Source organism: Daphnia pulex, chromosome 5 (assembly GCF_021134715.1).
Source record: "Daphnia pulex isolate KAP4 chromosome 5, ASM2113471v1".
NCBI lineage: Eukaryota > Metazoa > Arthropoda > Branchiopoda > Diplostraca > Daphniidae > Daphnia > Daphnia pulex.
The window spans coordinates 6,760,110-6,771,418 of NC_060021.1; the positions used below are offsets into that span (position 1 = coordinate 6,760,110).

At 39.2% G+C, this 11,309-nt stretch overlaps 4 long non-coding RNA genes across 13 annotated transcripts; 2 read left to right on the top strand and 2 right to left on the bottom strand.

Moving 5' to 3' along the window:
* Positions 1–53: 53 nt before the first annotated feature.
* On the top strand, positions 54–2,676 carry LOC124193430. Of its 3 annotated transcripts, none has more exons than XR_006874259.1 (7): positions 54–278; positions 522–636; positions 708–800; positions 1,115–1,437; positions 1,500–2,030; positions 2,409–2,559; positions 2,617–2,676. It is a non-coding gene; the product is annotated as an uncharacterized LOC124193430 (long non-coding RNA). The 3 variants fall into 3 exon arrangements; XR_006874261.1 differs by lacking the exon at positions 708–800 and having other exon boundaries at positions 85–278; positions 1,500–1,927; positions 1,981–2,030; XR_006874260.1 differs by lacking the exon at positions 708–800 and having other exon boundaries at positions 85–278.
* Positions 2,677–2,761: 85 nt separating this feature from the next.
* Positions 2,762–5,789, top strand: LOC124193693. 6 transcript variants are annotated; one of them, XR_006874402.1, is made up of 7 exons: positions 2,764–2,903; positions 3,007–3,171; positions 3,410–3,760; positions 3,839–3,985; positions 4,190–4,429; positions 4,492–4,631; positions 4,829–5,789. It is a non-coding gene; the product is annotated as an uncharacterized LOC124193693 (long non-coding RNA). The 6 variants fall into 6 exon arrangements; XR_006874398.1 differs by having other exon boundaries at positions 2,762–2,903; positions 3,007–3,760; XR_006874401.1 differs by lacking the exons at positions 2,764–2,903; positions 3,007–3,171 and having other exon boundaries at positions 3,182–3,760; positions 4,190–4,330; positions 4,389–4,429.
* LOC124193696 lies at positions 5,771–7,997 on the bottom strand. Its single transcript, XR_006874407.1, has 5 exons — positions 7,875–7,997; positions 7,581–7,809; positions 7,418–7,515; positions 7,124–7,348; positions 5,771–6,300 (listed from the first exon to the last, which is right to left on the bottom strand). It is a non-coding gene; the product is annotated as an uncharacterized LOC124193696 (long non-coding RNA).
* Positions 7,998–8,565: 568 nt separating this feature from the next.
* On the bottom strand, positions 8,566–10,092 carry LOC124193695. 3 transcript variants are annotated; one of them, XR_006874405.1, is made up of 5 exons: positions 9,968–10,092; positions 9,767–9,905; positions 9,500–9,701; positions 8,807–9,093; positions 8,566–8,746 (listed from the first exon to the last, which is right to left on the bottom strand). It is a non-coding gene; the product is annotated as an uncharacterized LOC124193695 (long non-coding RNA). The 3 variants fall into 3 exon arrangements; XR_006874404.1 differs by having other exon boundaries at positions 9,500–9,712; XR_006874406.1 differs by having other exon boundaries at positions 9,500–9,712; positions 9,975–10,082.
* Between the last annotated feature and the right edge of the window lie 1,217 nt (positions 10,093–11,309).

Below are 11,309 nucleotides of genomic sequence, written 5' to 3' on the forward strand. Positions count from 1 at the left end.
AACGATCTATTCTTTTTCGAAAATAGATGGCGTGTTTAAACTGTTTATTGTTTAGTCGTCTGCATTTCTTTGTTTGGAGTTGGACATGAAAAGAACTGTTATGATACGCTATTGCTTCTTTCAATTTATTGACAGAAGTGATTTAGTGGTTTTCCATACTGCTGATACCAAAATATCACAGCCCTGTGGTGACTAATCCAGGGTCTATAAAAAAAGATCTCTGCCTGCCGTCATCATCAAGTACCTTCATTCGTTCTTCAAAGAATCAAAACACCCAGGTAAATACAACGATGTTTACAATGTTTAACCTGCTTACCTCGAAAAGAAATGGAATATTTTTCTTTGATCGATCTTTGATTTCCCGTAAAAATAAGTTGACTTCGTCGTCCAAATCTGAATTTCTGAATAGATAATTTAGAATAGAAAAGTATTTTGTTTTTTTCTGCAAACATTGTCTGTTATTTGTTCTTTTGTGTACACACTGTGTTTTAAGATGGTAATTTTTATATTTTCTTAAATAGCTCCGCTGCTGGTAACTTTGTTGCAGCCAACTGACGATAGTTGTTCCTTTTGCAGGCTTGCTATACTTGTACTGGCTGTAACTTTCGTCACATACAGAAACAAAATCTAAAGCAGGTAAGTGAATCATGAGAGTGGTGGCTTTTACCAAAGACAATTTTCTCTAACTACTTTAATTCATTTTGTAGAAGCATGGCAAAGATCTTGCCACATGGTGCTGCCATGTCATGAATATGCGTGCTAAGGTGCCAAAATGTGATGAAAAAAGGGAATCTGAAATGGTAATAATGTACTTGTATGATAAATTTAGTAGGTTAGCATTTTGTTCTTGATGTTGAAGTCTTGAAGACAAGTGACATCTCATTCGATGCTTCAAAATAGAGCTTTTGTGGAAAGTTCCTTTAAAGTATTGTAAATTTGGTTTGATCAAGCAGAACAGAAATTCCCTTTATAATTAAAAACCCGAAATAATCTTTGCGATGTTATGATCTTTGGTCATTTTAATTTCTCTTTCTCCAGTTAAGTGTATATTTAAAGTAAATCATTATTGGTATCTTTTTTGTTATTGGTTTATTAATGTTCTTTTGCTTTGTAGGTGTCCATGGTTAGTTTGGTGGTACAGTGGTTTTGCAGCTATTTTCCAGTTGAGAGTCTAAGCCGGAAGCCTACTATGATACACTGCTCTCATAATAACTGCTCCTCGGCTCTCTTCGCTCTTTTTCCGGTTTCTCTTAACCATGGCCGGGTAATTTCCCTGGTCGAGTCAGTCGGGCAGTGTTTTCCCCTGCTTGACTGACTGCAGTTTGAACCGGACGGTCTGTTAAAATAAGAATTTAAATCTTGAACAATGCCTCCTTTGAGCGGCCCGGACAATCCTGAATCCTTTAAGATTGCCATTCCATCGAGGCTTAAACGAGGGTACGTAATTACACGTTAGTTAATTTGCTAAAGCTACAAATTCAATTGTTTGTATTACCCAGATGACGCGGAGGTGTTGCCCATTGAGGGGTTTTGGTGACAAGGAGTCACTGAACGAAACGCTAAACCAAATAAAAAAAATATTAAAAAAGGTAATGCTAGATACGACATGAAGCTTTTGCTTTCGCAGAGAATAATGTTTGTTTGTGTGCAACCAACGATCCTTTATATATCCGAGCCGAGTCCTTTCCATCTATTCGGTGTGAAGAGAAAAACCCGAATTTCAACACATTTTGCTGCTTAGCAACGAAAACAAAGCGAGTGTCAAAACATCGTTTTACTTGCGCATACTTTATTGCGGTAGAAACGCGTTGATCATGTAACAGGGTAAATTTTTTCCCTTTTGTTCATGCAGCACCAAACGACACGCGATAGGTTCCGGCGGTCATCAACTATTCAAGATGGTAGACCTGTCAATGTAAAAGACAGGGTAAGGGTAGCTCGTGTAAATGTTATTCATTTATGTTAAAAAGCTGCTAGTAGGATCTCATCGTTGAATCTGCGGTTACAAAATCCATGTGCCTAGAGTTCAGGTATTGTCAATCTATCATTCGATTTGTGTTTTAGATTCTCCTAAATCAGTTGTGGAAATACGATTTTTTTCCCCCGCTTCTCCTGGATGGTTATTTAGCATCATTTAAGTTCATTTTTGAGTTAGCGTTGTGAACGTAACGGACGAACTCTGACAGTCTATCGAGCTTTAGCAATTTCGTCAAATTTCTTATTTTTAAATTTTATGAGAAGCTTCGATTTGTATTTTTTTTTTCAACTCAAACGGTTCGAAATTGAAGATTTATTCATTCACTGAATAAATGAGTCAAATGACTCAAATGTCAATTGGTATAAAGTGACTTAAGTTTAAACCATTATCATTTATGATTTGATATTTATTTTGATATTGGATTTTGTAGACCCATCCCCAGCAACGTCAACCTGCAGAAAGAAAAAGACCAGTTTCTATGGCCTTCAGACTCGAAGATCGCGGAGATAATCACGTAAAACTGGCATGGGGTGGCGTAGAGGTTGGGTGAGAATGACACGTTTTTCAACATTATCAAGCAGGTAGAATAGCCGCAAGGGTAAGCTATTTGGTATTCATTTTGATATTGGTTTTTGTAGACCCATCCCCGGCAAAGTCACCTGCAGAAGGAAAGGCCAGTTTGCATTTCAATTGAAGGTCATGGAGATCATTACATAAAAGGTGTAATGCAGTGGTGTAGAGGTTGGGTGAGAAAGGGACGTTTTGCATCATTATCAAAAAGGTAAAAAAGCCGCAAGGCATAAGAGGAAGGGTGAGAAAAAGTCGTATAAAAAGCGAGAGAAAATTTGACAGGGATCAGTCGAGCGAGTATCTCCGACACGGCAAAAGCTGCATTCTTCGTCGTAATATCAGTTCGGTATCATGGGTAATTTTGAGTCGGAAAAACGGAAATCTATTCTATCTTTGTTGTTAGTTGTTCATACGACTAGTTACATTCGAAAAATAATTTCCAATTGTTAATTGCATAGTTAGTTATGGTGTTGTGTTGCTGTTGGGTGTCGTATCGTTGATGTCGACCACGAGAGAAAATCTTACTAAAGGAAAGAGAAAGGGCAACAGAAGTCAATCGAGTGAGCATCTCCGACCCGGCAACATCTGCATTCTTTCGTCGTATCATCAGGTCGCAATTACGGGTAAATATTCTGTATTTCTACGTGGAATTTTGTATAAATTTCTATTTTTTCTATCTGATAATCTGTCCGCTATTGTTGAATATTTCATATTGTCTGGTTAACTATGCCGTCGTGGCGTCGTGCTGCTATTGGATGTTGTATCGTCGATGGCTGGGTCGACCACTGGTGTACCGATGTCTCCTGGATCTGCAACTGCAACGCCGCCGCCTTACTACACAACAATATACGCAACGACCAGTTACTACACCGAGGTTGCACAGTTTGGTTTACAGTTAAACCACCAAGGATCCAGATTATTACACCACAACTAGTGTTGCTCCTCGAGCTACACTACCAAAGCGTTAGAATACTACACCGAGGCTCCTAAGTACTACACCACCAACGCACCTGAGACTACGCAACTACGTATGCTGCCCCAACCTACGACACCGAGGCTTCAGCTTATTACACCACCAAAGCTGTCGAATACTACACAGGAGCGCCCAAGTACGATAGAAATCAGTCGAGTGAGCTTCTCCGACACCCAACACGACAGCCCCGAAGTTTCGAATAAACTTCGCTTTAAACAGTGGAACGGCAAACAGTGAAGGTGAATTCTTTATTATTGAAATTATGTGGAATATGTACTAATGACTTGTTTTCCTTCCTTGTGCGTTTTACGAACAAGAATTCTACTGCAATCGCGTCGAATTGAATAGCAAAGATAACACATTCGTACGTGTACACCGCGCCGTTAAACTTGACATGGTTGGTCGGAAAGAAAAACTTAACGATGGCGGTACCATCACCTACGACAAGTGCGTTATTGCCACAGGTAAATATTTTATTCCAAAAGAAATTCGTCTTTAAAAGTCTCAATGATTACACCTTTATGGAATGTTGAATAACTTTGATAATCTTCCTGCTCGATAGTATCTAAGAGTCTTTAAACTGCTAGCAATTTATTTCTGTTAATTAGTTCTACGAATAGAATTAGTTCTACGAATTCCCCTAAAAATGACCTTTATTTTCTTGTTAGGTGGTAAACGAAAATCTTTTCCAATCCCTGTGCGGTGCCCTTAAAGATGCTCACGAGCACGTAACGCTGTTCCGCAACATCGATGGCGGTAACATAGGCCGAGTTCTCCCTAAATATTTAAGCTAATGGATAACCGAGAAGGTGAAAGCGGAAAGTGTTAATGTGTTGCCCAAAGCTAATGTTGAGGTTGCAATTTTAGACGACTACAAGGTCGCATTGACCTTAAACGATGGTCAAAAGGTAAACAAGTTATTTCAGTACATGTTTTAGCGATTTTAATTAAAATCTAAAAATTATTTTAGCAGATTTAAACCGAGTCGTCGCTGCTGTCGGTTGGGACGCAAACACGGATTTGGCTGTCGCTTTTGGTTTGGAAATAAATTCCAATTTTGGTGGTTATTGAGTCAATACCGAGCTTGAAGCACGATCGAACGTCTGGTTGGTAAGAATCCTTGAACATTTTATTTCATATAAATTGTAATACTTGTGACTAAAACTTAACCAACATTGACTGCTCTGATGTTGTTGTTAGATAGTATATGAAGTTCCTGTTAAATTAAATTCTAATTATTGGGTATGGACTTTATGTACCATATTGAATATTAATGTTCAAATCAATTACCGCCTATTTGATTGTAGGGTCGTGCTGTTGCCGTTTGTCGTATCGTTGAAGGTTGGGTCGATCACTGGTGTACCCATGTCTCCTGGTTATGGTGGATACCAAAGCACCACGCCGTCGCCTTGGTGACCGGGCCACAATTACTACACCACCAAGGCTCCAGAGTATTACACCGCAGCTAATGCTGCCCCAAGCTAAATCACCAAAGATCTTGAGTACTGCACCGAGGCTCCCAAGTACTACACTACCAAGTCAGTACTACACGTATGTTGCCCCAGCTTATACACCGAGGCTCCCAAGTATTACTCAGTTCCTAGCTACTACACCGAGGCTTCAACTTATTACACCACCAAAGCGGCTGAATATTACACCGAGCCGCCCGAGTACTACACCAACAAGGCTCCAGAGTATTACACCACAACTTGTGCTTCCCCGAGCCGCTACACCGAAGCCCCGAAGTATTACTCTGCCCAATGCTACACAACTACAATTGAGGCGTCCAAATATTACGCAGCCCCGACTTACTACACAGCGGCTGCTCCTTCGTACTACGTTGAATCGGAATACTACACCTAGGCTTCAGTTTACTACACCACAACCTACGCTACACCTAGCTACTACACCGAGGCCCCTATGTACACCACGTTTTCTTATTTTGGTTGGGTTTTTCCTATTTCGCATGTTGGAGGTGACTATTGCTCTAGTCGCTCCGCATTCCGACATATTCTAGTGTTTGGACAAATTTCATTTACAGGGCAAGTTGCGAAAGAAACGTACTGTGTGGTGTTTACTAAAATTTTTTGATGTTGACAGCTCTCTTTTTAACTTAAGTTGGCGTAACAAGAGTTGCAAATAGTGTGTGGTTTATCATAGAAGTTTTATTTGAAAAATCTGAAGTTGATCAGTCGCTTGCCTATAACTTATGTAAAACTTCAAAGTTGTAAAAAATATACAAGTCGTGTACTAAACATTTTCTTATTACTAGTTATGAAACACAGCAAAAAATACATAAAAAGTCCCACCTCCACCCACAATTCCACCACATTTTACAATCACATACATACAAGTTAACCCGTTGGCTGCCACGCCATACAACCCGTAGGTTGCTCTCTACTACTCTACACGCCACGTCTAAAGGATCTATGACCAAGGTGGAACTTGCCATTGCTGACAAGTCCGGGCTGAGACGGTGACAGAAGAATCCATCACCGCATCGACAAGGGGGAACTAGGGTAGTATGGTGCATTGCCTAACAGGCGCCTTGCGGCAAGTTTTGGGCTGGTGCGACTTTCCGACCCCTCGGCATGAAAACCACGAGGCCGAACAGCGCACGCAGCACGTGCTAAGGAGCAGGGGAGAACAAAGGCGTGGCAACCAACAGGTTAACTAACACTAACACATATTACACACAACAAATAATGATCCGCGCTGACACTTTGGAGATACCGGCGATGTTTTGGTGTCAATCTTCTCGTCGTCTCCTCTGCATCATCTGAAGAAAGAGAAAAAATTCTTATTAAAGTGACATGCCAATAAAAGTTACATAATACATGTAGGTACATCGATCTGTTATTTTTGGCTCAAAAATTTAAAGGCGCGCTTTAAATTGCTTGAAATCTAGCTAACAATATTGAAAACTGTACACATAACAAAGTTCACTTGCTAGTCTTTAAAAAAAATTCCGGAAGTAAACCGGAAGTAGCCACAGCGCCTCAACCATTGAGCTGTCGTCAAATTAAACCACATATTCGTGATCTCCATGAAATTTGGGGTCGATTGGGTGTGATTTAAACGAAATCCAAAATTTGGCCAAAATCGAGAATTTTCCTGAACTATAGTTCAGGAAAATTCTCAAAACCGGAAGTACGCGTACGTAAAAAACAGAACATGAACTTTACCACAAATTTTACGAGGATCACGAATATGTGGTTCTTTTGTGCTTCGAATGAATATTTACTGAACTACTGACTGAAATGAGAAAACCGGAAGAAGAAAAAAAAAGCAATTATCGAAAATTTAACAAGTGAGCTTTGTTGGGGGAATAATAATCGCCAGTTATCACTAAATATTTCAATAAAATAACTGTCGATAAATGTTTAAAGAGATGTTCAAAGTAACAGAAACTGACTGTTTTGACAGCTGTTTAGACAGCTGCAAATTATCAAAAAGCCATCTAGCGTTAGAAAAAAAAGCGTCCAAGTAAACTTTGTTTGCGCGCAAGAAGGGCCTAATTTTGGAAACTATTACACAGACACAGTCTAACGCAACTAGACTATTGGTAGATAACCTAAGAAAATAAGTCAATTGTTGGGTACCTAGGCATAATCCCGTGGTGAGTGACTGCAGGTGTTTAACAGCAAAGGGTAGCGACCACTGAAGTGTTCCAACTCGTCAGTGAAGTAAGACAAGTTGTAGCAGCAAAAGCATTGAAGCTAGATGAGTGTACGTCGGGAAGATAAGGATGGAGCAGAACGTTGCTGGATGTCCCTCTTCCGTCATGGACAAAGATCAGCATTGGCTTATTGGATCTTTTATGTGCTCTGTAAAGAAAAATGTATTGCATTAATGAATTGAAAATATAACAGTTAATGTAGCATTTCCATCTTTACCTATACTAACAAGCACACTGAAGTTTTCATGATAAAAAACCGTAAAAATGGAAATCACAGCAACCAACAGCCTTACTCCTTAGGTTGAGGTAAATTTCCTGTTGTTAAAGAAAGTGTCATGAAGTATTGCAGTAGCGTGGCGACAGGTTATATTGTTGCTTACCTTTATCATATGGGTGAATGGTGCCGAATTTAGTAAGGTGGTTGGTTTTGTGTGGTTGGTGTGGTAGCAGTAATGGGGAAATACCTTGTCTCCACACATTTGTATTCCACGACATGAGAGCTTCACACATTAGTTTTAGGCTTTTGACAACATGATGGGTCTATTGGATGGAAACTTGGAAAGTGACTGAGCGCTAAGTCAACTTTTTGGAATGACTGACAGTATGCATCTAGAATTTGAAGAAATAAGTTGGTACAGTATAAAAATAAGGAAATTAGGTCAAGATAAACCTACATATGATAAGAAGTTCAATTTGTTACATGAAATCACAGGAATATAAGTATTAATTAGCAACCAATTGTTTCGCCCATTTTGCCTCGTTTCACGACGTAAAACAACAAGGGCGACACTAACGACATCTAGTAATAAGTTTTGAAGTTGGTTGCACAGTCACAGCTCATTATTATTGGAGTTCTATTCATCTATTGTCGCGTGTGGAGTTCTACTTCTACTGTCGAGCACTGGAGTTCTACGGGTATTTTTAAAAATAAAATATTGGGGTTCTATTGTCGGTGGAGTTCTATTGTCGGGTATTTTTAATAATATTGAAACCAACTTAGGATTCAAAACTAACTAGTGTCGCCTCGAAATTTATTATTAAATAATATAATAATTGGGTTTACAAACAATTGATACATTAAATTTATTAAAAAGAGCGTCCAAACTGCAGCCAGTCAAGCAGGGGGAGACACTGCCCGACTGACTCGACCAGGGAGATTACCCGGCCATGGTTAAGAGAAACCGGAAAATGAGTGAAGAGAGCTGAGGAGCAGTTATTATGAGAGAGCAGTGTATCATAGTAGGCTTCCGGCTTAGACTCATGACCCTCCAACAGATTTCATCGAATCATGCGCCTTGCAAGTCCCCGTTCGACCAAACAACTCCCTTCCTCCTGGTTGTCGCAGCGAGTGAGTGACCACCGGCGGGCGTTGGTTAATGGTTATTTAGGGAAACGGGGCCACTGAAGAAGGGAGCCCAGATATGCACTTGTAATTTATATCTACATCTACATAATTTATTGACGAAATGACGAGTCTTGAATTTCAGCAACCTCTCCTCAGTGTTACCAATGGATCAAGTATATGGAACGGCAGCAAACGATTAAACTGAAAAAAAGAATAGATTTTAATTAAGAGTCAATAACTGAACGAAACATCAAGCATTACCTAAACGCCGGTACAGGTAGCAAGAGACGATATATCGACAAAATGCAGCCGATAAAATAAGACCGACAGCCATCAGGCAACATTGACTATTTTACCCAACTGTTCAACACTGCATATACTGCACGGACACCAACATAAGCAAATGACACATTGAAGTATGATGTTGAATTGCAAGTCTGTACAAGCTCCATTTGAGAGCATGTCTCAACTGGAAAGGGACTGCAAAATCACTGTAACACCAAACAGCAACACCATATCAGCTCAAATATCAAACTGATCATGAACTCCTACAAAGCAAAAGAACATTAATGAACCAATAACATTTTGAAATGTGAAAAAAGGGTTCCAATAATAAAATTTACTTAATTTAAAATTATTTATTAATTGAAATGGAAAAATACACCAGGAAAGAATTCTATACATCTACTTCCAATGTTATAAAAACTTGCAATACTGAGTGGGAATTGTTGTTCTAGTTTGATTAGAAGAAAATTGTAAATAAAAAATTCAGTGGATTCTGACCAACAATGTAGCTATCTTAGAACGGAAACAATTATTTGGAAGGAAGAAATATTACCCCTAATTTTCTACATCACATTAGAGTTGAACTTGTCAATTGAATACAAAATTACAAAAACAAACAAAAAAAACAGGACTTCCCAATTTACAACCAACCAATATCAATCAAATTACCAATTCAAGAAGTCTTCCTGTAGCGACACTTTAACCCAGCTTGATAAACTGCATGCAGCAGCTACAGCTCAACTTGACTCGATCACACCTTTCCCCAGCTGGCTGCAACAGAACCCAGTAATGATACAACAGCCATGAAGCTCTGACTTTGTCGTGTTCTCAATTTCTGCAACAGTTGGGCAAAGGGATCTCTGTCTACAACCTGAACATCAACTAATAAAACCTATTACATTATTGAAGGGAAATTGATCAAAAAAATTACTTTACCAGCTCAGAAGTGTTTCTGCACGAGATGAGACAAACAACCGTATACAGCTAATAACAATGGCCGACATTTCGGCAAAATGAACAACAGTTTCGACCAACGTCACATTATTTGACGAAGTGAAATTATATGCCAGATTGCCTGTAAATTCAGACAGAAACGTCAAATAATAATTAAATTAAAGAAATCGAAACTAGCATTACCAATTACATTTCATGGCTGAAAACTTAGATCGAAACCGCAATTCCGTAATGAATTTGGACAGCGTCTCGGAAACATGTGGCAAATATTTCGTCCTCACTCCTCAGTCACGAAGACCTGCGAAGACACTCGCGTCACCTGGTGGATGGAGGACAATCCATTTTAGCCACCTACCGACAGCCAAAAGATTCCCTCACGATTACCACGTTTGACTATACGGAAACGGATGGACTTTCCGAACTCTGTTTCCGAAGCTTAACATCACGACTCACGAGAATTAATAATCAGATACACATCACATACAAATAAATCTGATGAGATTGCGGGAGGGAACCCTTGGACCTTAAAAGCTCGCCAAAAGAGAATGGCGATCGTAGAACTCCAAAGACAGAAGAACTCCACGGACAATAGAACCCCAATATTCTAAATAATTTTTAAAAATTTCTTTGTATGTGACAGTAGAACTCCAACGACAGTAGAACTATAAAGACATAAGAACTCCCTTTTAAAATATTATTAAAAATACCCGACAATAGAACTCCAGTGCCCGATAGTAGAACTCCCACTACGCGACAATAGAACTCCAATAAATTCTTTAATAATTTTCATGTTCGACAATAGAACTCTATTGAATTTTAAATGTCCGACAATAGAACTCCAACCAAAATTATTCGCATGCCCCACTCCAGCTTTCTTAAAATATGCAGTGCGCTCTAGTGTCCACAACCCAACATTCGTAGCCTATACTTCACAGTTCACACGACTTCACATTCTTTAAACCGGTTATAGATTATACAATATAAAATGTGTATAAACAAGTAATATAATGCTAGTTTTATAAATAGTGTGACTAATAACTTATAACCAAACTACTTATAACATTATTACTATACTATAGCAACAGCCGCTATTTTACAGCAACCACAACAGCCGCACCGTTTAGAAACCCTGCTCCGGTTCCGATAGACTGTCTTTTTATGTAGACTTTTATGCAGAAAGAATCACAAACCAAGAGACAGGATAAAAAATAAGTTATTGGGATTTAGGTTTTAGACTTCTCTTTATCGTCTCGTCAGTTCATCACGCAGCTAAAAGTCTACCAGGCTGAAGAAAAGTCACAAATGTAACCAAATTAAGGAATGTGTGGTAGGGAACGTACTGCTGGCGCGTTATCAGAGATCAGGTTGGTTGCGATCTTTTCGGTATCAATATGCCGTGTAATGAATTTAATTTTAACTTACCAACCAGGCAGTTACTATTTAAACATGAAACGTGAACCTTGTTCGTTGATAGCCTCAGAAACCCGGAGGGAACCTGGCGACGCAAGTCGCCTAACACAATTTT